Below are 24,080 nucleotides of genomic sequence, written 5' to 3' on the forward strand. Positions count from 1 at the left end.
ACGCCCCCGTGTCTCCGAACGGTCGTAACTTGCTCCCGGAGAGTCCGTTTGGGGCAGATTTTTTTTCAAACTTATTATCTCGATGAGATCTACGCATTTATCTCATTAAACCAAGAGAATTTGGAGGCAAAGTACCGTGAAAAAACGAAAAAAAGAAAAAAAGCAGTGCAACACGAGGCCTTCCGAGGAGGTCATCCATCCTAGTAGTACTCTAGTCCAAGCACGCTTAATCATGTGTTCTTATGGGATCCGGTGCATTAGTTTTGGTATGATCGCACCCATACACTTTTCTCAGAAATTTCATTACATTACCTCATCTCTAGCCTTTTTTCAACATAAAACAAGTTTTCAATATCCCGTCACGTCTCCGTGTCTCCGAACGGTCGTATCTTGCTCCCGGAGAGTCCGATTGGGGCGATTTTTATCTACGCACTTAACTCATTAAACCAAGAGAATTTAGAGGCAAAGTACCGTGAAAAAAAGAAAAAAAGAAAAAAAAGGGTGCAACACGAGGCCTTCCCAGGAGGTCACCTATCCTAGTACTACTCTCGCCCAAGCACTCTTAACTGCGGAGTTCTGATGGGATCCGGTGCATTAGTGCTGGTATGATCGCACCCATACACTTTCCTTACAAATATCATTATATTACCTCATCTCTAGCCTTTTTTCAACATAAAACAAGTTTTCAATATCCCGTCACGTCCCCGTGTCTCCGAACGGTCGTAACTTGCTCCGGGAGAGTCCGATTGGGGCGGATTTTTTTTTTCAAATTTATTATCTCGACGAGATTTACGCGTTTAACTCATTAAACCAAGATAATTTGGAGGCAAAGTACCGTGAAAAAACGAAAAAAAAGAAAAAAAAAAGGATGCAACACGAGGCCTTCCGAGGAGGTCACCCATCCTAGTACTACTCTCGCCCAAGCACGCTTAACTGCGGAGTTTTGATGGGATCCGGTGCATTAGTGCTGGTATGATCGCACCCATACACTTTCCTCACAAATTTCATTATAGTACCTCATCTCTAGCCTTTTTTCAACATAAAACAAGTTTTCAATATCCTGTCACGTCTCCGTGTCTCCGAACGGTCGTATCTTGCTCTCGGAGACTCCGATCGGGGCGATTTTTATCTTCGCATTTAACTCATTAAACCAAGAGAATTTAGAGGCAAAGTACCGTGAAAAAACGAAAAAAAGGGGTGCAACACGAGGCCTTCCCAGGAGGTCACCCATCCTAGTACTACTCTCGCCCAAGCACTCTTAACTGCGGAGTTCTGATGGGATCCGGTGCATTAGTGCTGGTATGATCGCACCCATAAATTTTCCTCACAAATTTCATTATATTACCTCATCTCTAGCCTTTTTTCAACATAAAACAAGTTTTCAATATCCCGTCACGTCCCCGTGTCTCCGAACGGTCGTAACTTGCTCCCGGAGAGTCCGTTTGGGGCAGATTTTTTTTTCAAACTTATTATCTCGAAGAGATATACGCGTTTAACTCATTAAACCAAGAGAATTTGGAGGCAAAGTACTGTGAAAAAACGAAAAAAAGAAAAAAATCGGTGCAACACGAGGCCTTCCGAGGAGGTCATCCATCCTAGTAGTACTCTCGCCCAAGCACGCTTAACTGCGGAGTTCTAATGGGATCCGGTGCATTAGTGCTGGTATGATCGCACCCATACACTTTTCTTTGAAATTTCATTACATTACTTCATCTCTAGCCTTTTTTCAACATAAAACAAGTTTTCAATATCCCGTCACGTCTCCGTGTCTCCGAACGGTCGTATCTTGCTCCCGGAGAGTCCGATTGGGGCGATTTTTATCTACGCATTTAACTCATTAAACCAAGAGAATTTAGAGGCAAAGTAGCGTGAAAAAAAAAAAAAAAAAAAAAAAGGTGCAACACGAGGCCTTCCCAGGAGGTCACCCATCCTAGTACTACTCTCGCCCAAGCACTCTTAATCATGGAGTTCGATGGGATCCGGTGCATTAGTGTTGGTATGATCGCACCCATACACTTTCCTCACAAATATCATTATATTACCTCATCTTTAGCCTTTTTTCAACATAAAATAACTTTTCAATATCCCGTCACGTCCCCGTGTCTCCGAACGGTCGTAACTTGCTCCCGGAGAGTCCGATTGGGGCGGATATTTTTTTTCAAATTTATTATCTCGACGAGATCTACGCGTTTAACTCATTAAACAAAGATAATTTGGAGGCAAAGTACCGTGAAAAAACGAAAAAAAAGGAAAAAAAAAGGATGCAACACGAGGCCTTACGAGGAGGTCACCCATCCTAGTACTACTCTCGCCCAAGCACGCTTAACTGCGGAGTTTTGATGGGATCCGGTGCATTAGTTTTGGTATGATCGCACCCATACACTTTCCTCACAAATTTCATTATATTACCTCATCTCTAGCCTTTTTTCAACATAAAACAAGTTTTCAATATCCCGTCACGTCCCCGTGTCTCCGAACGGTCGTAACTTGCTCCCGGAGAGTCCGTTTGGGGCGATTTTTTCAAACTTATTATCTCGACGAGATCTACGCGTTTAACTCATTAAACCAAGAGAATGTGGAGGCAAAGTACCGTGAAAAAAAAAAAAGAAAAAAAAAAGGGTGCAACACGAGGCCTTCCCAAGAGGTCACCCATCCTTGTACTACTCTCGCCCAAGCACGCTAAACTGCGGAGTTCTGTTGATATACGGTGCATTAGTGCTGGTATGATCGCACCCATACACTTTCCACTCAAATTTTATTATATTACCTCATCTCTAGCCTTTTTTCAACATAAAACAAGTTTTCAATATCCCGTCACGTCTCCGTGTCTCCGAACGGTCGTATCTTGCTCCCTGAGAGTCCGATTGGGCGATTTTTATCTACGCATTTAACTCATTAAACCAAGAGAATTTAGAATCAAAGTACCGTGAAAAAAAGAAAAAAAAGAAAAAAAAGGGGTGCAACAAGAGGCCTTCCCAGAAGGTCACCCATCCTAGTACTACTCTCGCCCAAGCACTCTTAACTGCGGAGTTCTGATGGGATCCGGTGCATTAGTGCTGGTATGATCGCACCCATACACTTTCCTCACAAATTTCATTATATTACCTCATTTCTAGCCTTTTTTCAACATAAAATAAGTTTTCAATATCCCGTCACGTCTCTGTGTCTCCGAACGGTCGTATCTTGCTCCCGGAGAGTCCGATCGGGGCGATTTTTATCTTAGCATTTAACTCATTAAACCAAGAGAATTTAGAGGCAAAGTACCGTGAAAAAACGAAAAAAAGGGGTGCAACACGAGGCCTTCCCAGGAGGTCACCCATCCTAGTACTACTCTCGCCCAAGCACTCTTAACTGCGGAGTTCTGATGGGATCCGGTGCATTTGTGCTGGTATGATCGCACCCATACACTTTCCTCACAAATTTCATTATATTACCTCATCTCTAGCCTTTTTTCAACATAAAACAAGTTTTCAATATCCCGTGATTCCCGTCACGTCTCCGTGTCTCCGAACGGTCGTATCTTGCTCCCGGAGAGTCCGATTGGGGCGATTTTTATCTACGCATTTAACTCATTAAACCAAGAGAATTTAGAGGCAAAGTACCGTGAAAAAAAGAAAAAAAGAAAAAAAAGGGTGCAACACGAGGCCTTCCCAGGAGGTCACCTATCCTAGTACTACTCTCGCCCAAGCACTCTTAACTGCGGAGTTCTGATGGGATCCGGTGCATTAGTGCTGGTATGATCGCACCCATACACTTTCCTTACAAATATCATTATATTACCTCATCTCTAGCCTTTTTTCAACATAAAACAAGTTTTCAATATCCCGTCACGTCCCCGTGTCTCCGAACGGTCGTAACTTGCTCCGGGAGAGTCCGATTGGGGCGGATTTTTTTTTTCAAATTTATTAACTCGACGAGATTTACGCGTTTAACTCATTAAACCAAGATAATTTGGAGGCAAAGTACCGTGAAAAAACGAAAAAAAAGAAAAAAAAAAAGGATGCAACACGAGGCCTTCCGAGGAGGTCACCCATCCTAGTACTACTCTCGCCCAAGCACGCTTAACTGCGGAGTTTTGATGGGATCCGGTGCATTAGTGCTGGTATGATCGCACCCATACACTTTCCTCACAAATTTCATTATAGTACCTCATCTCTAGCCTTTTTTCAACATAAAACAAGTTTTCAATATCCTGTCACGTCTCCGTGTCTCCGAACGGTCGTATCTTGCTCTCGGAGACTCCGATCGGGGCGATTTTTATCTTCGCATTTAACTCATTAAACCAAGAGAATTTAGAGGCAAAGTACCGTGAAAAAACGAAAAAAAAGGGGTGCAACACGAGGCCTTCCCAGGAGGTCACCCATCCTAGTACTACTCTCGCCCAAGCACTCTTAACTGCGGAGTTCTGATGGGATCCGGTGCATTAGTGCTGGTATGATCGCACCCATAAATTTTCCTCACAAATTTCATTATATTACCTCATCTCTAGCCTTTTTTCAACATAAAACAAGTTTTCAATATCCCGTCACGTCCCCGTGTCTCCGAACGGTCGTAACTTGCTCCCGGAGAGTCCGTTTGGGGCAGATTTTTTTTTCAAACTTATTATCTCGAAGAGATCTACGCGTTTAACTCATTAAACCAAGAGAATTTGGAGGCAAAGTACTGTGAAAAAACGAAAAAAAGAAAAAAATCGGTGCAACACGAGGCCTTCCGAGGAGGTCATCCATCCTAGTAGTACTCTCGCCCAAGCACGCTTAACTGCGGAGTTCTAATGAGATCCGGTGCATTAGTGCTGGTATGATCGCACCCATACACTTTTCTTTGAAATTTCATTACATTACCTCATCTCTAGCCTTTTTCAACATAAAACAAGTTTTCAATATCCCGTCACGTCTCCGTGTCTCCGAACGGTCGTATCTTGCTCCCGGAGAGTCCGATTGGGGCGATTTTTATCTACGCATTTAACTCATTAAACCAAGAGAATTTAGAGGCAAAGTACCGTGAAAAAAACGAAAAAAAAAAAAGGGTGCAACACGAGGCCTTCCCATGAGGTCACCCATCCTAGTACTACTCTCGCCCAAGCACTCTTAATCTGCGCGGAGTTCGATGGGATCCGGTGCATTAGTGTTGGTATGATCGCACCCATACACTTTCCTCACAAATATCATTATATTACCTCATCTTTAGCCTTTTTTCAACATAAAACAACTTTTCAATATCCCGTCACGTCCCCGTGTCTCCGAACGGTCGTAACTTGCTCCCGGAGAGTCCGATTGGGGCGGATATTTTTTTTCAAATTTATTATCTCGACGAGATCTACGCGTTTAACTCATTAAACAAAGATAATTTGGAGGCAAAGTACCGTGAAAAAACGAAAAAAAAGGGAAAAAAAAGGATGCAACACGAGGCCTTCCGAGGAGGTCACCCATCCTAGTACTACTCTCGCCCAAGCACGCTTAACTGCGTAGTTTTGATGGGATCCGGTGCATTAGTTTTGGTATGATCGCACCCATACACTTTCCTCACAAATTTCATTATATTACCTCATCTCTAGCCTTTTTTCAACATAAAACAAGTTTTCAATATCCCGTCACGTCCCCGTGTCTCCGAACGTCGAATTTGCTCCGGAGAGTCCGTTTGGGGCAGATTTTTTTTCAAACTTATTATCTCGACGAGATCTACGCGTTTAACTCATTAAACCAAGAGAATGTGGAGGCAAAGTACCGTGAAAAAAAGGAAAAAAAAAAGAAAAAAAGGGGTGCAAAACGAGGCCTTCCCAAGAGGTCACCCATCCTTGTACTACTCTCGCCCAAGCACGCTAAACTGCGGAGTTCTGTTGATATACGGTGCATTAGTGCTGGTATGATCGCACCCATACACTTTCCACTCAAATTTTATTATATTACCTCATCTCTAGCCTTTTTTCAACATAAAACAAGTTTTCAATATCCCGTCACGTCTCCGTGTCTCCGAACGGTCGTATCTTGCTCCCTGAGAGTCCGATTGGGCGATTTTTATCTACGCATTTAACTCATTAAACCAAGAGAATTTAGAATCAAAGTACCGTGAAAAAAAGAAAAAAAAGAAAAAAAAGGGGTGCAATAAGAGGCCTTCCCAGAAGGTCACCCATCCTAGTACTACTCTCGCCCAAGCACTCTTAATCATGGAGTTCGATGGGATCCGGTGCATTAGTTTTGGTATGATCGCACCCATACACTTTCCTCACAAATTTCATTATATTACCTCATCTCTAGCCTTTTTTCAACATAAAATAAGTTTTCAATATCCCGTCACGTCTCCGTGTCTCCGAACGGTCGTATCTTGCTCCCGGAGAGTCCGATCGGGGCGATTTTTATCTTAGCATTTAACTCATTAAACCAAGAGAATTTAGAGGCAAAGTACCGTGAAAAAAAGAAAAAAGGGGTGCAACACGAGGCCTTCCCAGGAGGTCACCCATCCTAGTACTACTCTCGCCCAAGCACTCTTAATCATGGAGTTTTGATGGGATCCGGTGCATTAGTGCTGGTATGATCGCACCCATAAACTTTCCTCACAAATTTCATTATATTACCTCATCTCTAGCTTTTTTTCAACATAAAACAAGTTTTCAATATCCCGTCACGTCCCCGTGTCTCCGAACGGTCGTAACTTGCTCCCAGAGAGTCCGTTTGGGGCAGATTTTTTTTTCAAACTTATTATCTCGATGAGATCTACGCGTTTAACTCATTAAACCAAGAGAATTTGGAGGCAAAGTACTATTAAAAAACGAAAAAAAAAAGAAAAAAAAGATGCAACACGAGGCCTTCTGAGGAGGTCACCCATCCTAGTACTACTCTCGCCCAAGCACGCTTAACTGCGGAGTTTTGATGGGATCCGGTGCATTAGTGCTGGTATGATTGCACCCATACACTTTCCTCACAAATTTCATTATAGTACCTCATCTCTAGCCTTTTTTCAACATAAAACAAGTTTTCAATATCCCGTCACGTCTCCGTGTCTCCGAACGGTCGTATCTTGCTCTCGGAGACTCCGATCGGGGTGATTTTTATCTTCGTATTTAACTCATTAAACCAAGAGAATTTAGAGGCAAAGTACCGTGAAAAAAAAAAAGGGTGCAACACGAGGCCTTCCCAGGAGGTCACCCATCCTAGTACTACTCACGCCCAAGCACTCTTAACTGCGGAGTTCTGATGGGATCCGGTGCATTAGTGCTGGTATGATCGCACCCATAAACTTTTCTCACAAATTTCATTATATTACCTCATCTCTAGCCTTTTTTCAACATAAAACAAGTTTTCAATATCCCGTCACGTCCCCGTGTCTCCGAACGGTCGTAACTTGCTCTCGGAGAGTCCGTTTGGGGCAGATTTTTTTTCAAACTTATTATCTCGATGAGATCTACGCGTTTAACTCATTAAACCAAGAGAATTTGGAGGCAAAGTACCGTGAAAAAACGAAAAAAAAGAAAAAAAGCTGTGCAACACGAGGCCTTCCGAGGAGGTCATCCATCCTAGTAGTACTCTCGCCCAAGCACGCTTAACTGCGGAGTTCTGATGGGATCCGGTGCATTATTGCTGGTATGATCGTACCCATACACTTTTCTCTGAAATTTCATTACATTACCTCATCTCTAGCCTTTTTTCAACATAAAACAAGTTTTCAATATCCCGTCACGTCTCCGTGTCTCCGAACGGTCGTATCTTGCTCCCGGAGAGTCCGATTGGGGCGATTTTTATCTACGCATTTAACTCATTAAACCAAGAGAATTTAGAGGCAAAGTACCGTGAAAAACGAAAAAAAAAAAAAAGGGTGCAACACGAGGCCTTCCCAGGAGGTCACCCATCCTAGTACTACTCTCGCCCAAGCACTCTTAACTGCGGAGTTCTGATGGGATCCGGTGCATTAGTGCTGGTATGATCGCACCCATACACTTTCCTCACAAATATCATTATATTACCTCATTTCTAGCCTTTTTTCAACATAAAACAAGTTTTCAATATCCCGTCACGTCCCCGTGTCTCCGAACGGTCGTAACTTGCTCCCGGAGAGTCCGATTGGGGCGGATTTTTTTTTTCAAATTTATTATCTCGACGAGATCTACGCGTTTAACTCATTAAACCAAGATAATTTGGAGGCAAAGTACCGTGAAAAAACGAAAAAAAAGAAAAAAAAAGGAAGCAACACGAGGCCTTCCGAGGAGGTCACCCATCCTAGTACTACTCTCGCCCAAGCACGCTTAACTGCGGAGTTTTGATGGGATCCGGTGCATTAGTGCTGGTATGATTGCACCCATACACTTTCCTCACAATTTTCATTATAGTACCTCATCTCTAGCCTTTTTTCAACATAAAACAAGTTTTCAATATCCCGTCACGTCTCCATGTCTCCGAACGGTCGTATCTTGCTCCCGGAGACTCCGATCGGGGCGATTTTTATCTTCGCATTTAACTCATTAAACCAAGAGAATTTAGAGGCAAAGTACCGTGAAAAAACGAAAAAAAAGGGGTGCAACACGAGGCATTCCTGGAGGTCACCCATCCTAGTACTACTCTCGCCCAAGCACGAATCATGGAGTTCTAATGGGATCCGGTGCATTAGTGCTGGTATGATCGCACCCATACACTTTTCTTTGAAATTTCATTACATTACTTCATCTCTAGCCTTTTTTCAACATAAAACAAGTTTTCAATATCCCGTCACGTCTCCGTGTCTCCGAACGGTCGTATCTTGCTCCCGGAGAGTCCGATTGGGGCGATTTTTATCTACGCATTTAACTCATTAAACCAAGAGAATTTAGAGGCAAAGTACCGTGAAAAAACGAAAAAAAGAAAAAAAAGGGTGCAACACGAGGCCTTCCCAGGAGGTCACCCATCCTAGTACTACTCTCGCCCAAGCACTCTTAACTGCGGAGTTCTGATGGGATCCGGTGCATTAGTGTTGGTATGATCGCACCCATACACTTTCCTCACAAATATCATTATATTACCTCATCTTTAGCCTTTTTTCAACATAAAACAACTTTTCAATATCCTGTCACGTCCCCGTGTCTCCGAACGTTCGTAACTTGCTCCCGGAGAGTCCGATTGGGGCGGATATTTTTTTTCAAATTTATTATCTCGACGAGATCTACGCGTTTAACTCATTAAACAAAGATAATTTGGAGGCAAAGTACCGTGAAAAAACGAAAAAAAAGGAAAAAAAAAGGATGCAACACGAGGCCTTCCGAGGAGGTCACCCATCCTAGTACTACTCTCGCCCAAGCACACTTAACTGCGGAGTTTTGATGGGATCCGGTGCATTAGTTTTGGTATGATCGCACCCATACACTTTCCTCACAAATTTCATTATATTACCTCATCTCTAGCCTTTTTTCAACATAAAACAAGTTTTCAATATCCCGTCACGTCCCCGTGTCTCCGAACGGTCGTAACTTGCTCCCGGAGAGTCCGTTTGGGGCAGATTTTTTTTCAAACTTATTATCTCGACGAGATCTACGCGTTTAACTCATTAAACCAAGAGAATGTGGAGGCAAAGTACCGTGAAAAAAAGAAAAAAAAAAGAAAAAAAGGGGTGCAACACGAGGCCTTCCCAAGAGGTCACCCATCCTTGTACTACTCTCGCCCAAGCACGCTAAACTGCGGAGTTCTGTTGATATACGGTGCATTAGTGCTGGTATGATCGCACCCATACACTTTCCACTCAAATTTTATTATATTATCTCATCTCTAGCCTTTTTTCAACATAAAACAAGTTTTCAATATCCCGTCACGTCTCCGTGTCTCCGAACGGTCGTATCTTGCTCCCTGAGAGTCCGATTGGGCGATTTTTATCTACGCATTTAACTCATTAAACCAAGAGAATTTAGAATCAAAGTACAGTGAAAAAAAGAAAAAAAAGAAAAAAAAGGGGTGCAACAAGAGGCCTTCCCAGAAGGTCACCCATCCTAGTACTACTCTCGCCCAAGCACTCTTAACTGCGGAGTTCTGATGGGATCCGGTGCATTAGTGCTGGTATGATCGCACCCATACACTTTCCTCACAAATTTCATTATATTACCTCATCTCTAGCCTTTTTTCAACATAAAATAAGTTTTCAATATCCCGTCACGTCTCCGTGTCTCCGAACGGTCGTATCTTGCTCCCGGAGAGTCCGATCGGGGCGATTTTTATCTTAGCATTTAACTCATTAAACCAAGAGAATTTAGAGGCAAAGTACCGTGAAAAAACGAAAAAAAAGGGGTGCAACACGAGGCCTTCCCAGGAGGTCACCCATCCTAGTACTACTCTCGCCCAAGCACTCTTAACTGCGGAGTTTTGATGGGATCCGGTGCATTAGTGCTGGTATGATCGCACCCATAAACTTTCCTCACAAATTTCATTATATTACCTCATCTCTAGCTTTTTTTCAACATAAAACAAGTTTTCAATATCCCGTCACGTCCCCGTGTCTCCGAACGGTCGTAACTTGCTCCCAGAGAGTCCGTTTGGGGCAGATTTTTTTTTCAAACTTATTATCTCGATGAGATCTACGCGTTTAACTCATTAAACCAAGAGAATTTGGAGGCAAAGTACTATGAAAAAACGAAAAAAAAAAGAAAAAAAAAGATGCAACACGAGGCCTTCTGAGGAGGTCACCCATCCTAGTACTACTCTCGCCCAAGCACGCTTAACTGCGGAGTTTTGATGGGATCCGGTGCATTAGTGCTGGTATGATTGCACCCATACACTTTCCTCACAAATTTCATTATAGTACCTCATCTCTAGCCTTTTTTCAACATAAAACAAGTTTTCAATATCCCGTCACGTCTCCGTGTCTCCGAACGGTCGTATCTTGCTCTCGGAGACTCCGATCGGGGTGATTTTTATCTTCGTATTTAACTCATTAAACCAAGAGAATTTAGAGGCAAAGTACCGTGAAAAAACGAAAAAAAAGGGGTGCAACACGAGGCCTTCCCAGGAGGTCACCCATCCTAGTACTACTCACGCCCAAGCACTCTTAACTGCGGAGTTCTGATGGGATCCGGTGCATTAGTGCTGGTATGATCGCACCCATAAACTTTTCTCACAAATTTCATTATATTACCTCATCTCTAGCCTTTTTTCAACATAAAACAAGTTTTCAATATCCCGTCACGTCCCCGTGTCTCCGAACGGTCGTAACTTGCTCTCGGAGAGTCCGTTTGGGGCAGATTTTTTTTCAAACTTATTATCTCGATGAGATCTACGCGTTTAACTCATTAAACCAAGAGAATTTGGAGGCAAAGTACCGTGAAAAAACGAAAAAAAGAAAAAAAGCTGTGCAACACGAGGCCTTCCGAGGAGGTCATCCATCCTAGTAGTACTCTCGCCCAAGCACGCTTAACTGCGGAGTTCTGATGGGATCCGGTGCATTATTGCTGGTATGATCGCACCCATACACTTTTCTCTGAAATTTCATTACATTACCTCGTCTCTAGCCTTTTTTCAACATAAAACAAGTTTTCAATATCCCGTCACGTCTCCGTGTCTCCGAACGGTCGTATCTTGCTCCCGGAGAGTCCGATTGGGGCGATTTTTATCTACGCATTTAACTCATTAAACCAAGAGAATTTAGAGGCAAAGTACCGTGAAAAAACGAAAAAAAGAAAAAAAAGGGTGCAACACGAGGCCTTCCCAGGAGGTCACCCATCCTAGTACTACTCTCGCCCAAGCACTCTTAATCTGCGGAGTTCGATGGGATCCGGTGCATTAGTGCTTGTATGATCGCACCCATACACTTTCCTCACAAATATCATTATATTACCTCATTTCTAGCCTTTTTTCAACATAAAACAAGTTTTCAATATCCCGTCACGTCCCCGTGTCTCCGAACGGTCGTAACTTGCTCCCGGAGAGTCCGATTGGGGCGGATTTTTTTTTTCAAATTTATTATCTCGACGAGATCTACGCGTTTAACTCATTAAACCAAGATAATTTGGAGGCAAAGTACCGTGAAAAAAAGAAAAAAAAAGGAAGCAACACGAGGCCTTCCGAGGAGGTCACCCATCCTAGTACTACTCTCGCCCAAGCACGCTTAACTGCGGAGTTTTGATGGGATCCGGTGCATTAGTGCTGGTATGATTGCACCCATACACTTTCCTCACAATTTTCATTATAGTACCTCATCTCTAGCCTTTTTTCAACATAAAACAAGTTTTCAATATCCCGTCACGTCTCCATGTCTCCGAACGGTCGTATCTTGCTCCCGGAGACTCCGATCGGGGCGATTTTTATCTTCGCATTTAACTCATTAAACCAAGAGAATTTAGAGGCAAAGTACCGTGAAAAAACGAAAAAAAGGGGTGCAACACGAGGCATTCCCAGGAGGTCACCCATCCTAGTACTACTCTCGCCCAAGCACTCTTAACCGCGGAGTTCGACGGATCCGGTGCATTAGTGCTTTGGTATGATCGCACCTTAAACTTTCCTCACAAATTTCATTATATTACCTCATCTTTAGCCTTTTTTCAACATAAAACATGTTTTCAATATCCCGTCACGTTCCCGTGTCTCCGAACGGTCGTAACTTGCTCCCGGAGAGTCCGTTTGGGGCAGTTTTTTTTCAAACTTATTATCTCGATGAGATCTACTCGTTTAACTCATTAAAACAAGATAATTTGGAGGCAAAGTACCGTGAAAAAAAGAAAAAAAGAAAAAAAGCGGTGCAACACGAGGCCTTCCGAGAAGGTCATCCATCCTAGTAGTACTCTCGCCCAAGCACGCTTAACTGCGGAGTTCTGATGGGATCCGGTGCATTAGTGCTGGTATGATCGCACCCATACACTTTTCTCAGAAATTTCATTTCATTACCTCATCTCTAGCCTTTTTTCAACATAAAACAAGTTTTCAATATCCCGTCACGTCTCCGTGTCTCCGAATGGTCGTATCTTGCTCCCGGAGAGTCCGATTGGGGCGATTTTTATCTACGTATTTAACTCATTAAACCAAGAGAATTTAGAGGCAAAGTACCGTGAAAAAACGAAGAAAATAAAAAAAAGGGTGCAACACGAGGCCTTCCCAGGAGGTCACCCATCCTAGTACTACTCTCGCCCAAGCACTCTTAATCATGAGGAGTTCGATGGGATCCATGCATTAGTGCTTTGGTATGATCGTACCCATACACTTTCCTCACAAATATCATTATATTACCTCATCTCTGGCCTTTTTTCAACATAAAACAAGTTTTCAATATCCTGTCACGTCCCCGTGTCTCCGAACGGTCGTAACTTGCTCCCGGAGAGTCCGTTTGGGGAAGATTTTTTTTTCAAACTTATTATCTCGACGAGATCTACGCATTTAACTCATTAAACCAAGAGAATTTGGAGGCAAAGTACCGTGAAAAAACGAAAAAAAAGAAAAAAAGGGGTGCAACACGAGGCCTTCCCAAGAGGTCACCCATCCTTGTACTACTCTTACCCAAGCACGCTTAACTGCGGAGTTTTGTTGATATCCGGTGCATTAGTGCTGGTATGATCGCACCCATACACTTTCCTCTCAAATTTTAATATATTACCTCATCTCTAGCCTTTTTTCAACATAAAACAAGTTTTCAATATCCCGTCACGTCTCCGTGTCTCCGAACGGTCGTATCTTGCTCCCTGAGAGTCCGATTGGGCGATTTTTATCTACGCATTTAACTCATTAAACCAAGAGAATTTAGAGGCAAAGTACAGTGAAAAAACGAAAAACAAGAAAAAAAAGGGGTGCAACAAGAGGCCTTCCCAAGAGGTCACCCATCCTAGTACTACTCTCGCCCAAGCACTCTTAACTGCGGAGTTCTGATGGGATCCGGTGCATTAGTGCTGGTATGATCGCACCCATACACTTTCCTCACAAATTTCATTTTATTACCTCATCTCTAGCCTTTTTTCAACATAAAATAAGTTTTCAATATCCCGTCACGTCTCCGTGTCTCCGAACGGTCGTATCTTGCTCCCGGAGAGTCCGATCGGGGCGATTTTTATCTTCGCATTTAACTCATTAAACCAAGAGAATTTAGAGGCAAAGTACCGTGAAAAAACGAAAAAAAAAGAGGTGCAACACGAGGCCTTCCCAGGAGGTCACCCATCCTAGTACTACTCTCGCCCAAGCACTCTTAACTGCGGAGTTCTGATGGGATCCGGTGCATTAGTGCTGGTATGATCACACCCATACACTTTCCTCACAAATTTCATTATATTACCTCATCTCTAGCCTTTTTTCAACATAAAACAAGTTTTCAATATCCCGTCACGTCCCCGTGTCTCCGAACGGTCGTAACTTGCTACCGGAGAGTCCGTTTGGGGCAGATTTTTTTTCAAACTTATTATCTCGACGAGATCTACGCGTTTAACTCATTAAACCAAGAGAATTTGGAGGCAAAGTACCGTGAAAAAACAAAAAAAAAGAAAAAAAGGGGTGCAACACGAGGCCTTCCCAGGAGGTCACCCATCCTAGTACTACTCTCGCCCAAGCACACTTAACTGCGGAGTTCTGATGGGATCCGGTGCATTAGAGCTGGTATGATCGCACCCATACACTTTCCTCACAAATTTCATTATATTACCTCATATCTATCCTTTTTTCATCATAAAACAAGTTTTCAATATCCCGTCACGTCCCCGTGTCTCCGAACGGTCGTAACTTGCTTACGGAGAGTCCGTTTGGGGCAGAGTTTTTTTTCAAACTTATTATCTCGATGAGATCTACGCGTTTTATCCATTAAATCAAGAGAATTTGGAGGCAAAGTACCGTGAAAAAACGAAAAAAAGAAAAAAAAAGCGGTGCTACACGAGGCCTTCCGAGGAGGTCATCCATCCTAGTAGTACTCTCGCCCAAGCACGCTTAACTGCGGAGTTCTGATGGGATCCGGTGCATTAGTGCTGGTATGATCGCACGCATACACTTTTCTCACAAATTTCATTATATTACCTCATCTCTAGCCTTTTTTCAACATAAAACAAGTTTTCAATATCCCGTCACGTCCCCGTGTCTCCGAACGGTCGTAACTTGCTCCCGGAGAGTCCGATTGGGGCAGATTTTTTTTCAAACTTATTATCTCGACGAGATCTACGCTTTTAACTCATTAAACCAAGAGAATTTGGTGGCAAAGTACCGTGAAAAAACGAAAAAAAGAAAAAAAGAAAAAAAGGGGTGCAACACGAGGCCTTCCCAAGAGGTCACCCATCCTAGTACTACTCTCGCCCATGCACGCTTAACTGCGGAGTTCTGATGGGATCCGGTGCATTAGTGCTGGTATGATCGCACCCCTACACTTTCCTCAGAAATTTCATTACATTACCTCATCTCTAGCCTTTTTTCAACATAAAACAAGTTTTCAATATCCCATCACGTCTCCGTGTCTCCGAACGGTCGTATTTTGCTCCCGGAGAGTCCGATTGGGGCGATTTTTATCTACGCATTTAACCCATTAAACCAAGAGAATTTAGAGGCAAAGTACCGTGAAAAAACGAAAAAAAGAAAAAAAGGGGTGCAACACGAGGCCTTCCCAGGAGGTCACCCATCCTAGTACTACTCTCGCCCAAGCACACTTAACTGCGGAGTTCTGATGGGATCCGTTGCATTAGTGCTGGTATGATCACACCCACAGAATTTCCTCACAAATTTCATTATATTACCTCATCTCTAGCCTTTTTTCAACATAAAACAAGTTTTCAATATCCCGTCACGTCCCCGTGTCTCCGAACGGTCGTAACTTGCTCCCGGAGAGTCCGATTCTGGCGGATTTTTTTTTCAAATTTATTATCTCGACGAGATCTACGCGTTTAACTCATTAAAACAAGATAATTTGGAGGCAAAGTACCGTGAAAAAACGAAAAAAAAGAAAAAAAAAGGATGCAACACGAGGCCTTCCGAGGAGGTTACCCATCCTAGTACTACTCTCGTCCAAGCACGCTTAACTGCGGAGTTCTGATGGGATCCGGTGCATTAGAGCTGGTATGATCGCACCCATACACTTTCCTCACAAATTTCATTATATTACCTCATCTCTAGCCTTTTTTCAACATAAAACAAGTTTTCAATATCCCGTCACGTCCCCGTGTCTCCGAACGGTCGTAACTTGCTCCCTGAGAGTCCGTTTGGGGCAGATTTTTTTTCAAACTTATTATCTCGACGAGCTCTAGGCGTTTAACTCATTAAACCAAGGGATTTCAAAGGCAAAGTACCGTGAAAAAAAGAAAAAAAAGAAAAAAAGGGGTGCAACACGAGGCCTTCCCAGGAGGTCACCCATCCTTGTACTACTCTCGCCGAAGCACGCTTAACTACGGAGTTCTGATGATATCCGCTGCATTAGTGCTGGTATGATCGCACCCATACACTTTCCTCTCAAATTTTATTATATTACCTCATCTCTAGCCTTTTTTCAACATAAAATAAGTTTTCAATATCCCGTCACGTCTCCGTGTCTCCGAACGGTCGTATCTTGCTCCCGGAGAGTCCGATCGGGGCGATTTTTATCTTCGCATTTAACTCATTAAACCAAGAGAATTTAGAGGCAAAGTACCGTGGAAAAACGAAAAAAAAAAGAGGTGCAACACGAGGCCTTCCCAGGAGGTCACCCATCCTAGTACTACTCTCGCCCAAGCACTCTTAACTGCGGAGTTCTGATGGGATCCGGTGCATTAGTGCTGATATGATCACACCCATACACTTTTCTCACAAATTTCATTATATTACCTCATCTCTAGCCTTTTTTCAACATAAAACAAGTTTTCAATATCCCGTCACGTCCCCGTGTCTCCGAACTCAGTCAAATTTGCTACCGGAGAGTCCGTTTGGGCGATTTTTTCAAACTTATTATCTCGACGAGATCTACGCGTTTAACTCATTAAACCAAGAGAATTTAGAGGCAAAGTACCGTGAAAAAACGAAAAAAAGGGGTGCAACACGAGGCCTTCCCAGGAGGTCACCCATCCTAGTACTACTCTCGCCCAAGCACTCTTAACTGCGGAGTTCTGATGGGATCCGGTGCATTAGTGCTGGTATGATCGCACCCATACACTTTTCTCACAAATTTCATTATATTACCTCATATCTTGCCTTTTTTCAACATAAAACAAGTTTTCAATATCCCGTCACGTCCCCGTGTCTCCGAACGGTCCTAACTTGCTCCCGGAGACTCCGATTGGGACGGATTTTTTTTCAAACTTATTATCTCGACGAGATCTACGCGTTTAACTCATTAAACCAAAATAATTTGGAGGCAAAGTACCGTGAAAAAAAGAAAAAAAGAAAAAAAGGGGTGCAACACGAGGCCTTCCCAAGAAGGTCACCCATCCTAGTACTACTCTTGCCCAAGCACTCTTAACTGCGGAGTTCCGATGGGATCCGGTGCATTTGTGCTTGTATGATCTCACCCATACACTTTCCTCACAAATTTCATTATATTACCTCATATCTATCCTTTTTTCATCATAAAACAAGTTTTCAATATCCCGTCACGTCCCCGTGTCTCCGAACGGTCGTAACTTGCTCCCGGAGAGTCCGTTTGGGGAGAAGTTTTTTTTCAAACTTATTATCTGGATGAGATCTACGTGTTTTATTCATTAATTCATGAGAATTTGGAGGCAAAGTACCGTGAAAAAACGAAAAAAAGAAAAAAAAAGCGGTGCAACACGAGGCCTTTCGAGGAGGTCATCCATCCTAGTAGTACTCTCGCCCAAGCACGCTTAACTGCGGAGTTCTGATGGGATCCGGTGCATTAGTGCTGGTATGATCGCACCCATACACTTTTCTCATAAATTTCATTATATTACCTCATCTCTAGCCTTTTTTCAACATAAAACAAGTTTTCAATATCCCGTCACGTCCCCGTGTCTCCGAACGGTCGTAACTTGCTCCCGGAGAGTCCGATTGGGGCAGATTTTTTTTCAAACTTATTATCTCGACGAGATCTACGCTTTTAACTCATTAAACCAAGAGAATTTGGTGGCAAAGTACCGTGAAAAAACGAAAAAAAAGAAAAAAAGGGGTGCAACACGAGGCCTTCCCAAGAGGTCACCCATCCTAGTACTACTCTCGCCCATGCACGCTTAACTGCGGAGTTCTGATGGGATCCGGTGCATTAGTGCTGGTATGATCGCACCCCTACACTTTTCTCCGAAATTTCATTACATTACCTAATCTCTAGCCTTTTTTCAACATAAAACAAGTTTTCAATATCCCATCACGTCTCCGTGTCTCCGAACGGTCGTATTTTGCTCCCGGAGAGTCCGATTGGCGCGATTTTTATCTACGCATTTAACCCATTAAACCAAGAGAATTTAGAGGCAAAGTACCGTGAAAAAACGAAAAAAAGAAAAAAAGGGGTGCAACACGAGGCCTTCCCAGGAGGTCACCCATCCTAGTACTACTCTCGCCCAAGCACACTTAACTGCGGAGTTCTGATGGGATCCGGTGCATTAGTGCTGGTATGATCGCACCCACAGAATTTCCTCACAAATTTCATTATATTACCTCATCTCTAGCCTTTTTTCAACATAAAACAAGTTTTCAATATCCCGTCACGTCCCCGTGTCTCCGAACGGTCGTAACTTGCTTCCGGAGAGTCCGATTCTGGCGGATTTTTTTTTCAAATTTATTATCTCGACGAGATCTACGCGTTTAACTCATTAAACCAAGATAATTTGGAGGCAAAGTACCGTGAAAAAACCAAAAAAAAGAAAAAAAAAGGATGCAACACGAGGCCTTCCGAGGAGGTCACCCATCCTAGTACTACTCTCGTCCAAGCACGCTTAACTGCGGAGTTCTGATGGGATCCGGTGCATTAGAGCTGGTATGATCGCACCCATACACTTTCCTCACAAATTTCATTATATTACCTCATCTCTAGCCTTTTTTCAACATAAAACAAGTTTTCAATATCCCGTCACGTCCCCGTGTCTCCGAACGGTCGTAACTTGCTCCCTGAGAGTCCGTTTGGGGCAGATTTTTTTTCAAACTTGTTATCTCGACGATATCTACGCGTTTAACTCATTAAACCAAGAGATTTTAAAGGCAAAGTACCGTGAAAAAAAGAAGAAAAAGAAAAAAAGGGGTGCAACACCAGGCCTTCCCAGGAGGTCACCCATCCTTGTACTACTCTCGCCGAAGCACGCTTAATCATGGAGTTCGATGATATCCGGTGCATTAGTGCTGGTATGATCGCACCCATACACTTTCCTCTCAAATTTTATTATATTACCTCATCTCTAGCCTTTTTTCAACATAAAACAAGTTTTCAATATCCCGTCACGTCTCCGTGTCTCCGAACGGTCGTATCTTGCTCCCGGAGAGTCCGATCGGGGCGATTTTTATCTTCGAATTTAACTAATTAAACCAAGAGAATTTAGAGGCAAAGTACCGTGAAAAAACGAAAAAAAAGGGGTGCAACACGAGGCCTTCCCAGGAGGTCACCCATCCTAGTACTACTCTCGCCCAAGCACTCTTAATCATGGGAGTTCGATGGGATCCGGTGCATTAGTGCTAGTATGATCGCACCCATAAACTTTCCTCACAAATTTCATTATATTACCTCATCTCTAGCTTTTTTTTCAACATAAAACAAGTTTTTAATATCCCGTCACGTCCCCGTGTCTCCGAACGGTCGTAACTTGCTCCCGGAGAGTCCGATTGGGGCAGATTTTTTTTCAAACTTATTATCTCGACGAGATCTACGCGTTTAACTCATTAAACCAAGAGAATTTGGTGGCAAAGTACCGTGAAAAAACGAAAAAAATAAAAAAAGGGGTGCAACACGAGACCTTCCCAAGAGGTCACCCATCCTAGTACTACTCTCGCCCATGCACGCTTATCTGCGGAGTTCTGATGGGATCCGGTGCATTAGTGCTGGTATGATCGCACCCCTACACTTTCCTCAGAAATTTCATTACATTACCTCATCTATAGCCTTTTTTCAACATAAAACAAGTTTTCAATATCCCATCACGTCTCCGTGTCTCCGAACGGTCGTATTTTGCTCCCGGAGAGTCCGATTGGGGCGATTTTTATCTACGCATTTAACCCATTAAACCAAGAGAATTTAGAGGCAAAGTACCGTGAAAAAAAAAAAAAAAAAAGAAAAAAAAGGGGTGCAACACAAGGCCTTCCCAGGAGGTCACCCATCCTAGTACTACTCTCGCCCAAGCACACTTAACTCATGAGTTCGATGGGATCCGGTGCATTAGTGCTGGTATGATCGCACCCACAGAATTTCCTCACAAATTTCATTATATTACCTCATCTCTAGCCTTTTTTCAACATAAAACAAGTTTTCAATATCCCGTCACGTCCCCGTGTCTCCGAACGGTCGTAACTTGCTCCCGGAGAGTCCGATTCTGGCGGATTTTTTTTTCAAATTTATTATCTCGACGAGATCTACGCGTTTAACTCATTAAAATAAGATAATTTGGAGGCAAAGTACCGTGAAAAAACGAAAAAAAAGAAAAAAAAAGGATGCAACACGAGGCCTTCCGAGGAGGTCACCCATCCTAGTACTACTCTCGTCCAAGCACGCTTAATCGGGAGTTCTGATGGGATCCGGTGCATTAGAGCTGGTATGATCGCACCCATACACTTTCCTCACAAATTTCATTATATTACCTCATCTCTAGCCTTTTTTCAACATAAAACAAGTTTTCAATATCCCGTCACGTCCCCGTGTCTCCGAACGGTCGTAACTTGCTCCCTGAGAGTCCGTTTGGGGCAGATTTTTTTTCAAACTTATTATCTCGACGAGATCTACGCGTTTAACTCATTAAACCAAGAGATTTTAAAGGCAAAGTACCGTGAAAAAAAGAAAAAAAAGAAAAAAAGGGGTGCAACACGAGGCCTTCCCAGAAGGTCACCCTGTGGACAGCGGGCCGCCCACGGGGGCGCTTGGCGAGAAACGAGGGACAAGCGTTTGCATTTTGTATGGAGTCGCCACCACTTTTTATGGGAAATTGGAACCGTTCGAATACCTCGTGTCATGTCAAGACACAAAGTAGTGACATGAACACTAAGCAATCGTGAAGTGGGTGTGTGCCACTTGTGTTGAGTGAGTTTTGAAGAAAGACAAGGTCTTTGAAAATGTGTGTCCTAGTCAACTGTAGTGTAGTTGTAGGAGTGGACTCGAAGTGAGGTTTTGAAATGGGCTTGCGGCCCGAATTTTGACGCGACAAACGGACAGAGTCTTGACCGGATTTTGCGCTAATTAAAGGCCTATTTTTTCGAAATTCTTGTTTGAAAATGAGGATTTTGAATTTTTGAAAATTTGTCATGGTTTTGTTTAGAAGTGGTGATCACGTAAGGTTTACATATTTATACAAGCATTATAACGGGATGCTGAGTGCATTTAAAAGGGTTTTGGTTTAAAGGGTGGGTTGCCATACCGAACCATCAAACCCGAAGTCTATGGAGAGGCTCGTGCCAAACAAGAGTAAGGCCGATTCCTAGTCCATTTCCTCAAGTAGTGAAGGCCCTTGATACAAACAAGAGTAAGCATCATGGTATGGATGACGTCAATCGCTATCCATCCTTAGGCCCAAATAAGAATTAGGACCGTTTAGACGGGACGATTGGTCGAATGGGTTGGGTTGGGCCTAGGAAGGCCGAATTAAACGGTCTAGGAAGACCGAGTTATGAAAACCGACAATTGTCTTGTACAAACTATTCCCTAACCTTGTTCAAGTTTCACCCTTGGCACTACACGTAAGTGTATTATCCCCATCGGAGTCGCCAAACTGTGGACAGCGGGCCGCCCACGGGGGCGCTTGGCGAGAAACGAGGGACAAGCGTTTGCATTTTGTATGGAGTCGCCACCAATTTTTATGGGAAATTGGAACCGTTCGAATACCTCGTGTCATGACAAGACACAAAGTAGTGACATGAACACTAAGCAATCGTTACCCTTAGCATTCTATGTCTAGAATGACTCTCGTGGATGCCAATGAACACGGGTGCTCACGAGATCCGGGAGTAAGGGGTGAGGGTACGTATTAGGAAGCTCTTTTGATCGAACACCTAATCCCGCCCGCCTCGATAGCGGCCTCTACTAATGATTAGGGAAGTTATTCGTACTTGATATATCGTCGGCTATATGCATGCAATGCAACATCCAAGTTTTAATCCTAACATGTGAGAATTTAACTAAGTCGGTGAACAATTAATTAGGCATACAATTGGGTCGAAGTTGGAATTAATGCTCATTTACATGTGAAAAGCATACAAACAATAAAAGAAATACAATAAATGAAAATTACAATAATTACATTGAGATAGGCGATTTATGTCGAAAATACCTCTAAAACGGATAATTTGAGAAAGAAAGAACAAAGGAATTAACGAACAGGAATTAGGTGATAATACGATTAATAGTAGATTAAATACGTAAGCTAATTAAACTAGGTCAAGGCAACAACGGAGTTCAGAGACAGAAATCATCCTGGAACAGGCACAGCAGGACTGCGCCCTTTAGAAGAGGTGCAGCAGTTGCTGCGTCTGTTCCAAGGGTGAGTTCTGGCTGTGAAGCCGGAACTGCAAATCGTTAATGTTAATTGGTAATTTTAGGGATTGATTAGATTATGTACTCGGATGAAAGTGATTTAACAGGTTATTTAACATATGAAGGGGTCGTAAAAACAGTAAAACATGGATGAGACGGAAATTAAACGGATTAATTACATGAAGGAGCGATGTTAATGAATGAGTCCTCTATTGAAATAAATTAACATTAGATATGACGATATATGACGAATATACAATGAATATGTGAATAAACAGACGAAAACTATATCAAAGACGAATCCCAGAAACCCAATATGAACAAATTGAATCTCTAAAATCCGGAATTGAATTAAATGACGAAAACCCGCAAATATTGATTACTTGGGATTTAAGTCGGATTTGAATAATTAAAACATGTTAATGATGAAGGAATAATATACATGTGAATTATTGACGATGATTATACGAACGAATTAAAGAACAAACAATCGAAAACAGATAAGAAAGACGGAATTACAGAGGACGAGGAAGAAGAAAAGAAGCAGGAACTGCGGCAGCCTCACGAAGAGGCGCAAAGAAGAATCGCGCTCCTCCTTCAAGAGGCGCGGCGATTCTTTGCGTCTTTTCTCGACGTCCGTCTCGAAATCCGCAAAAGCGAGTTTTAAAGCACGGTTTTAGAAATCGGTTTTAATGGTGTATTCGACATAAATCTTACAATAGTGATACGATAAATAAAATACAATAAATAAATAAGGATTATACACCCTCAGACTTACATGTTGACGGAACGAGATGAACTAAGATATCGACTAGTGAATGCTCGACGCGAATGCAAAGAGAGTGCCCTCGTAAGAGGAAAACGATTGATTAAATTGGTTAATTAGATTGATTTTTGTGTAGTTGGTCAAATTGGTCGGTCATGCAACGGAGAGGCTGGTACCCGGAAAGATCCGAGCTTACGTGGTCGGAAGTCCAAGCACGTAGGCGCCAATTAGTAAGAACGAAGTCTAGAATGCAAAGGGAGAAGAGAAGGGCGGACACTCGCGAGAGAAATATGAGGAGCGAAGGCTCCTATTTATACTAATCACGTGAAGGAATAGGGTTTCGGAGACTCTTTGGAAGTGAATCTCGGAAAGATATAAAAAAGATACGTAAATCATGCAAAGAAGGGCCTGGGAAGAGGCGCAGCGCCCATCGTCCCTTGGAAGAGGCGCAGCGCCTTCGTTTGCATCTCCCCGAGGTTTCCTCCCGAAAGAAAGATTTCCGCGTTTGAGTTATGGTTGACTAAATAATTCGATTATCTTATGAATATTACGGGATATTATTTGCCAAAAGATAAAATTTATGAAATATGGAATTGAAATATCCGGAACATTCCAAACATTCCGACTCGGGATTTAACATTATTAGAAAATGGAGACGGTTTTGACCCGGACTCCGAATGTACTCTAATTACTGCCAAAACGACCGTATCGGGACGTAGATGACAACTAAGAGGTCGACATTTATATTTGAGCAAACACTTGACGATAATCTTACGAACCGTCACAAATCGTTCCGCGAATCAAACATGCGGCCCAATCATCACCGGGTGGTTTG

General features: G+C 42.9%; 50 non-coding genes and 8 pseudogenes across 50 annotated transcripts; all 58 read right to left on the reverse strand.

Moving 5' to 3' along the window:
- Positions 1–498: 498 nt before the first annotated feature.
- On the reverse strand, positions 499–617 carry LOC141624328 (5S ribosomal RNA). Its single transcript, XR_012534139.1, has one exon. It is a non-coding gene; the product is annotated as a 5S ribosomal RNA (ribosomal RNA).
- Positions 618–865: 248 nt separating this feature from the next.
- LOC141620253 (5S ribosomal RNA) lies at positions 866–984 on the reverse strand. Its single transcript, XR_012531919.1, has one exon. It is a non-coding gene; the product is annotated as a 5S ribosomal RNA (ribosomal RNA).
- A 210-nt stretch (positions 985–1,194) lies between these two features.
- On the reverse strand, positions 1,195–1,313 carry LOC141622996 (5S ribosomal RNA). Its single transcript, XR_012533161.1, has one exon. It is a non-coding gene; the product is annotated as a 5S ribosomal RNA (ribosomal RNA).
- Positions 1,314–1,557: 244 nt separating this feature from the next.
- Positions 1,558–1,676, reverse strand: LOC141623178 (5S ribosomal RNA). Its single transcript, XR_012533229.1, has one exon. It is a non-coding gene; the product is annotated as a 5S ribosomal RNA (ribosomal RNA).
- Positions 1,677–1,892: 216 nt separating this feature from the next.
- Positions 1,893–2,010, reverse strand: LOC141623478 (5S ribosomal RNA). The gene has a single exon (XR_012533408.1). It is a non-coding gene; the product is annotated as a 5S ribosomal RNA (ribosomal RNA).
- A 248-nt stretch (positions 2,011–2,258) lies between these two features.
- Positions 2,259–2,377, reverse strand: LOC141623489 (5S ribosomal RNA). Its single transcript, XR_012533417.1, has one exon. It is a non-coding gene; the product is annotated as a 5S ribosomal RNA (ribosomal RNA).
- Positions 2,378–2,616: 239 nt separating this feature from the next.
- LOC141623663 (5S ribosomal RNA) lies at positions 2,617–2,735 on the reverse strand (annotated as a pseudogene).
- Positions 2,736–2,954: 219 nt separating this feature from the next.
- LOC141618206 (5S ribosomal RNA) lies at positions 2,955–3,073 on the reverse strand. Its single transcript, XR_012531330.1, has one exon. It is a non-coding gene; the product is annotated as a 5S ribosomal RNA (ribosomal RNA).
- A 210-nt stretch (positions 3,074–3,283) lies between these two features.
- On the reverse strand, positions 3,284–3,402 carry LOC141623453 (5S ribosomal RNA). The gene has a single exon (XR_012533380.1). It is a non-coding gene; the product is annotated as a 5S ribosomal RNA (ribosomal RNA).
- A 227-nt stretch (positions 3,403–3,629) lies between these two features.
- Positions 3,630–3,748, reverse strand: LOC141624449 (5S ribosomal RNA). Its single transcript, XR_012534260.1, has one exon. It is a non-coding gene; the product is annotated as a 5S ribosomal RNA (ribosomal RNA).
- Positions 3,749–3,997: 249 nt separating this feature from the next.
- Positions 3,998–4,116, reverse strand: LOC141620298 (5S ribosomal RNA). Its single transcript, XR_012531930.1, has one exon. It is a non-coding gene; the product is annotated as a 5S ribosomal RNA (ribosomal RNA).
- A 211-nt stretch (positions 4,117–4,327) lies between these two features.
- Positions 4,328–4,446, reverse strand: LOC141623613 (5S ribosomal RNA). Its single transcript, XR_012533481.1, has one exon. It is a non-coding gene; the product is annotated as a 5S ribosomal RNA (ribosomal RNA).
- A 244-nt stretch (positions 4,447–4,690) lies between these two features.
- On the reverse strand, positions 4,691–4,809 carry LOC141623248 (5S ribosomal RNA). Its single transcript, XR_012533268.1, has one exon. It is a non-coding gene; the product is annotated as a 5S ribosomal RNA (ribosomal RNA).
- Positions 4,810–5,023: 214 nt separating this feature from the next.
- On the reverse strand, positions 5,024–5,144 carry LOC141623581 (5S ribosomal RNA). Its single transcript, XR_012533460.1, has one exon. It is a non-coding gene; the product is annotated as a 5S ribosomal RNA (ribosomal RNA).
- A 248-nt stretch (positions 5,145–5,392) lies between these two features.
- On the reverse strand, positions 5,393–5,511 carry LOC141623533 (5S ribosomal RNA). The gene has a single exon (XR_012533434.1). It is a non-coding gene; the product is annotated as a 5S ribosomal RNA (ribosomal RNA).
- Positions 5,512–5,755: 244 nt separating this feature from the next.
- LOC141623736 (5S ribosomal RNA) lies at positions 5,756–5,874 on the reverse strand (annotated as a pseudogene).
- A 219-nt stretch (positions 5,875–6,093) lies between these two features.
- Positions 6,094–6,211, reverse strand: LOC141623752 (5S ribosomal RNA; annotated as a pseudogene).
- Positions 6,212–6,420: 209 nt separating this feature from the next.
- LOC141623118 (5S ribosomal RNA) lies at positions 6,421–6,539 on the reverse strand. Its single transcript, XR_012533207.1, has one exon. It is a non-coding gene; the product is annotated as a 5S ribosomal RNA (ribosomal RNA).
- Positions 6,540–6,785: 246 nt separating this feature from the next.
- On the reverse strand, positions 6,786–6,904 carry LOC141622775 (5S ribosomal RNA). The gene has a single exon (XR_012533095.1). It is a non-coding gene; the product is annotated as a 5S ribosomal RNA (ribosomal RNA).
- A 205-nt stretch (positions 6,905–7,109) lies between these two features.
- Positions 7,110–7,228, reverse strand: LOC141623033 (5S ribosomal RNA). Its single transcript, XR_012533176.1, has one exon. It is a non-coding gene; the product is annotated as a 5S ribosomal RNA (ribosomal RNA).
- A 244-nt stretch (positions 7,229–7,472) lies between these two features.
- Positions 7,473–7,591, reverse strand: LOC141623576 (5S ribosomal RNA). The gene has a single exon (XR_012533459.1). It is a non-coding gene; the product is annotated as a 5S ribosomal RNA (ribosomal RNA).
- Positions 7,592–7,806: 215 nt separating this feature from the next.
- Positions 7,807–7,925, reverse strand: LOC141621675 (5S ribosomal RNA). The gene has a single exon (XR_012532569.1). It is a non-coding gene; the product is annotated as a 5S ribosomal RNA (ribosomal RNA).
- A 247-nt stretch (positions 7,926–8,172) lies between these two features.
- LOC141622831 (5S ribosomal RNA) lies at positions 8,173–8,291 on the reverse strand. The gene has a single exon (XR_012533117.1). It is a non-coding gene; the product is annotated as a 5S ribosomal RNA (ribosomal RNA).
- A 211-nt stretch (positions 8,292–8,502) lies between these two features.
- LOC141623805 (5S ribosomal RNA) lies at positions 8,503–8,617 on the reverse strand (annotated as a pseudogene).
- A 218-nt stretch (positions 8,618–8,835) lies between these two features.
- On the reverse strand, positions 8,836–8,954 carry LOC141624936 (5S ribosomal RNA). The gene has a single exon (XR_012534743.1). It is a non-coding gene; the product is annotated as a 5S ribosomal RNA (ribosomal RNA).
- Positions 8,955–9,202: 248 nt separating this feature from the next.
- On the reverse strand, positions 9,203–9,321 carry LOC141623337 (5S ribosomal RNA). Its single transcript, XR_012533315.1, has one exon. It is a non-coding gene; the product is annotated as a 5S ribosomal RNA (ribosomal RNA).
- A 246-nt stretch (positions 9,322–9,567) lies between these two features.
- On the reverse strand, positions 9,568–9,686 carry LOC141623640 (5S ribosomal RNA; annotated as a pseudogene).
- A 219-nt stretch (positions 9,687–9,905) lies between these two features.
- LOC141618255 (5S ribosomal RNA) lies at positions 9,906–10,024 on the reverse strand. The gene has a single exon (XR_012531347.1). It is a non-coding gene; the product is annotated as a 5S ribosomal RNA (ribosomal RNA).
- Positions 10,025–10,235: 211 nt separating this feature from the next.
- On the reverse strand, positions 10,236–10,354 carry LOC141624814 (5S ribosomal RNA). The gene has a single exon (XR_012534622.1). It is a non-coding gene; the product is annotated as a 5S ribosomal RNA (ribosomal RNA).
- Positions 10,355–10,601: 247 nt separating this feature from the next.
- Positions 10,602–10,720, reverse strand: LOC141622811 (5S ribosomal RNA). Its single transcript, XR_012533109.1, has one exon. It is a non-coding gene; the product is annotated as a 5S ribosomal RNA (ribosomal RNA).
- Positions 10,721–10,931: 211 nt separating this feature from the next.
- LOC141622506 (5S ribosomal RNA) lies at positions 10,932–11,050 on the reverse strand. The gene has a single exon (XR_012532996.1). It is a non-coding gene; the product is annotated as a 5S ribosomal RNA (ribosomal RNA).
- A 243-nt stretch (positions 11,051–11,293) lies between these two features.
- On the reverse strand, positions 11,294–11,412 carry LOC141623361 (5S ribosomal RNA). The gene has a single exon (XR_012533330.1). It is a non-coding gene; the product is annotated as a 5S ribosomal RNA (ribosomal RNA).
- A 218-nt stretch (positions 11,413–11,630) lies between these two features.
- LOC141623345 (5S ribosomal RNA) lies at positions 11,631–11,749 on the reverse strand. The gene has a single exon (XR_012533322.1). It is a non-coding gene; the product is annotated as a 5S ribosomal RNA (ribosomal RNA).
- A 238-nt stretch (positions 11,750–11,987) lies between these two features.
- Positions 11,988–12,106, reverse strand: LOC141622879 (5S ribosomal RNA). Its single transcript, XR_012533127.1, has one exon. It is a non-coding gene; the product is annotated as a 5S ribosomal RNA (ribosomal RNA).
- Positions 12,107–12,316: 210 nt separating this feature from the next.
- Positions 12,317–12,435, reverse strand: LOC141623563 (5S ribosomal RNA). The gene has a single exon (XR_012533453.1). It is a non-coding gene; the product is annotated as a 5S ribosomal RNA (ribosomal RNA).
- Positions 12,436–12,676: 241 nt separating this feature from the next.
- On the reverse strand, positions 12,677–12,795 carry LOC141623091 (5S ribosomal RNA). The gene has a single exon (XR_012533196.1). It is a non-coding gene; the product is annotated as a 5S ribosomal RNA (ribosomal RNA).
- A 218-nt stretch (positions 12,796–13,013) lies between these two features.
- Positions 13,014–13,134, reverse strand: LOC141623879 (5S ribosomal RNA; annotated as a pseudogene).
- Positions 13,135–13,379: 245 nt separating this feature from the next.
- On the reverse strand, positions 13,380–13,498 carry LOC141623512 (5S ribosomal RNA). Its single transcript, XR_012533425.1, has one exon. It is a non-coding gene; the product is annotated as a 5S ribosomal RNA (ribosomal RNA).
- A 219-nt stretch (positions 13,499–13,717) lies between these two features.
- On the reverse strand, positions 13,718–13,836 carry LOC141618100 (5S ribosomal RNA). The gene has a single exon (XR_012531301.1). It is a non-coding gene; the product is annotated as a 5S ribosomal RNA (ribosomal RNA).
- Positions 13,837–14,048: 212 nt separating this feature from the next.
- On the reverse strand, positions 14,049–14,167 carry LOC141623742 (5S ribosomal RNA). The gene has a single exon (XR_012533577.1). It is a non-coding gene; the product is annotated as a 5S ribosomal RNA (ribosomal RNA).
- A 244-nt stretch (positions 14,168–14,411) lies between these two features.
- Positions 14,412–14,530, reverse strand: LOC141625057 (5S ribosomal RNA). The gene has a single exon (XR_012534861.1). It is a non-coding gene; the product is annotated as a 5S ribosomal RNA (ribosomal RNA).
- Positions 14,531–14,776: 246 nt separating this feature from the next.
- Positions 14,777–14,895, reverse strand: LOC141623395 (5S ribosomal RNA). Its single transcript, XR_012533347.1, has one exon. It is a non-coding gene; the product is annotated as a 5S ribosomal RNA (ribosomal RNA).
- A 251-nt stretch (positions 14,896–15,146) lies between these two features.
- On the reverse strand, positions 15,147–15,265 carry LOC141623518 (5S ribosomal RNA). The gene has a single exon (XR_012533427.1). It is a non-coding gene; the product is annotated as a 5S ribosomal RNA (ribosomal RNA).
- Positions 15,266–15,483: 218 nt separating this feature from the next.
- Positions 15,484–15,602, reverse strand: LOC141618463 (5S ribosomal RNA). The gene has a single exon (XR_012531402.1). It is a non-coding gene; the product is annotated as a 5S ribosomal RNA (ribosomal RNA).
- Positions 15,603–15,848: 246 nt separating this feature from the next.
- LOC141622100 (5S ribosomal RNA) lies at positions 15,849–15,967 on the reverse strand. Its single transcript, XR_012532869.1, has one exon. It is a non-coding gene; the product is annotated as a 5S ribosomal RNA (ribosomal RNA).
- A 244-nt stretch (positions 15,968–16,211) lies between these two features.
- Positions 16,212–16,330, reverse strand: LOC141623449 (5S ribosomal RNA). The gene has a single exon (XR_012533378.1). It is a non-coding gene; the product is annotated as a 5S ribosomal RNA (ribosomal RNA).
- A 213-nt stretch (positions 16,331–16,543) lies between these two features.
- LOC141618048 (5S ribosomal RNA) lies at positions 16,544–16,662 on the reverse strand. Its single transcript, XR_012531286.1, has one exon. It is a non-coding gene; the product is annotated as a 5S ribosomal RNA (ribosomal RNA).
- A 232-nt stretch (positions 16,663–16,894) lies between these two features.
- On the reverse strand, positions 16,895–17,013 carry LOC141623976 (5S ribosomal RNA). The gene has a single exon (XR_012533792.1). It is a non-coding gene; the product is annotated as a 5S ribosomal RNA (ribosomal RNA).
- A 243-nt stretch (positions 17,014–17,256) lies between these two features.
- On the reverse strand, positions 17,257–17,376 carry LOC141623539 (5S ribosomal RNA). The gene has a single exon (XR_012533439.1). It is a non-coding gene; the product is annotated as a 5S ribosomal RNA (ribosomal RNA).
- A 246-nt stretch (positions 17,377–17,622) lies between these two features.
- On the reverse strand, positions 17,623–17,741 carry LOC141623237 (5S ribosomal RNA). Its single transcript, XR_012533265.1, has one exon. It is a non-coding gene; the product is annotated as a 5S ribosomal RNA (ribosomal RNA).
- Positions 17,742–17,985: 244 nt separating this feature from the next.
- Positions 17,986–18,104, reverse strand: LOC141623587 (5S ribosomal RNA). The gene has a single exon (XR_012533463.1). It is a non-coding gene; the product is annotated as a 5S ribosomal RNA (ribosomal RNA).
- A 218-nt stretch (positions 18,105–18,322) lies between these two features.
- On the reverse strand, positions 18,323–18,441 carry LOC141623215 (5S ribosomal RNA). The gene has a single exon (XR_012533260.1). It is a non-coding gene; the product is annotated as a 5S ribosomal RNA (ribosomal RNA).
- Positions 18,442–18,687: 246 nt separating this feature from the next.
- LOC141620445 (5S ribosomal RNA) lies at positions 18,688–18,806 on the reverse strand. Its single transcript, XR_012531965.1, has one exon. It is a non-coding gene; the product is annotated as a 5S ribosomal RNA (ribosomal RNA).
- A 244-nt stretch (positions 18,807–19,050) lies between these two features.
- LOC141623871 (5S ribosomal RNA) lies at positions 19,051–19,168 on the reverse strand (annotated as a pseudogene).
- Positions 19,169–19,379: 211 nt separating this feature from the next.
- LOC141623457 (5S ribosomal RNA) lies at positions 19,380–19,498 on the reverse strand. The gene has a single exon (XR_012533389.1). It is a non-coding gene; the product is annotated as a 5S ribosomal RNA (ribosomal RNA).
- Positions 19,499–19,742: 244 nt separating this feature from the next.
- On the reverse strand, positions 19,743–19,861 carry LOC141625434 (5S ribosomal RNA). The gene has a single exon (XR_012535218.1). It is a non-coding gene; the product is annotated as a 5S ribosomal RNA (ribosomal RNA).
- A 222-nt stretch (positions 19,862–20,083) lies between these two features.
- On the reverse strand, positions 20,084–20,201 carry LOC141623316 (5S ribosomal RNA). Its single transcript, XR_012533298.1, has one exon. It is a non-coding gene; the product is annotated as a 5S ribosomal RNA (ribosomal RNA).
- Positions 20,202–20,447: 246 nt separating this feature from the next.
- Positions 20,448–20,565, reverse strand: LOC141623617 (5S ribosomal RNA; annotated as a pseudogene).
- Positions 20,566–24,080: the final 3,515 nt, after the last annotated feature.

This window comes from Silene latifolia, chromosome 1 (assembly GCF_048544455.1).
Source record: "Silene latifolia isolate original U9 population chromosome 1, ASM4854445v1, whole genome shotgun sequence".
Lineage (NCBI taxonomy): Eukaryota > Viridiplantae > Streptophyta > Magnoliopsida > Caryophyllales > Caryophyllaceae > Silene > Silene latifolia.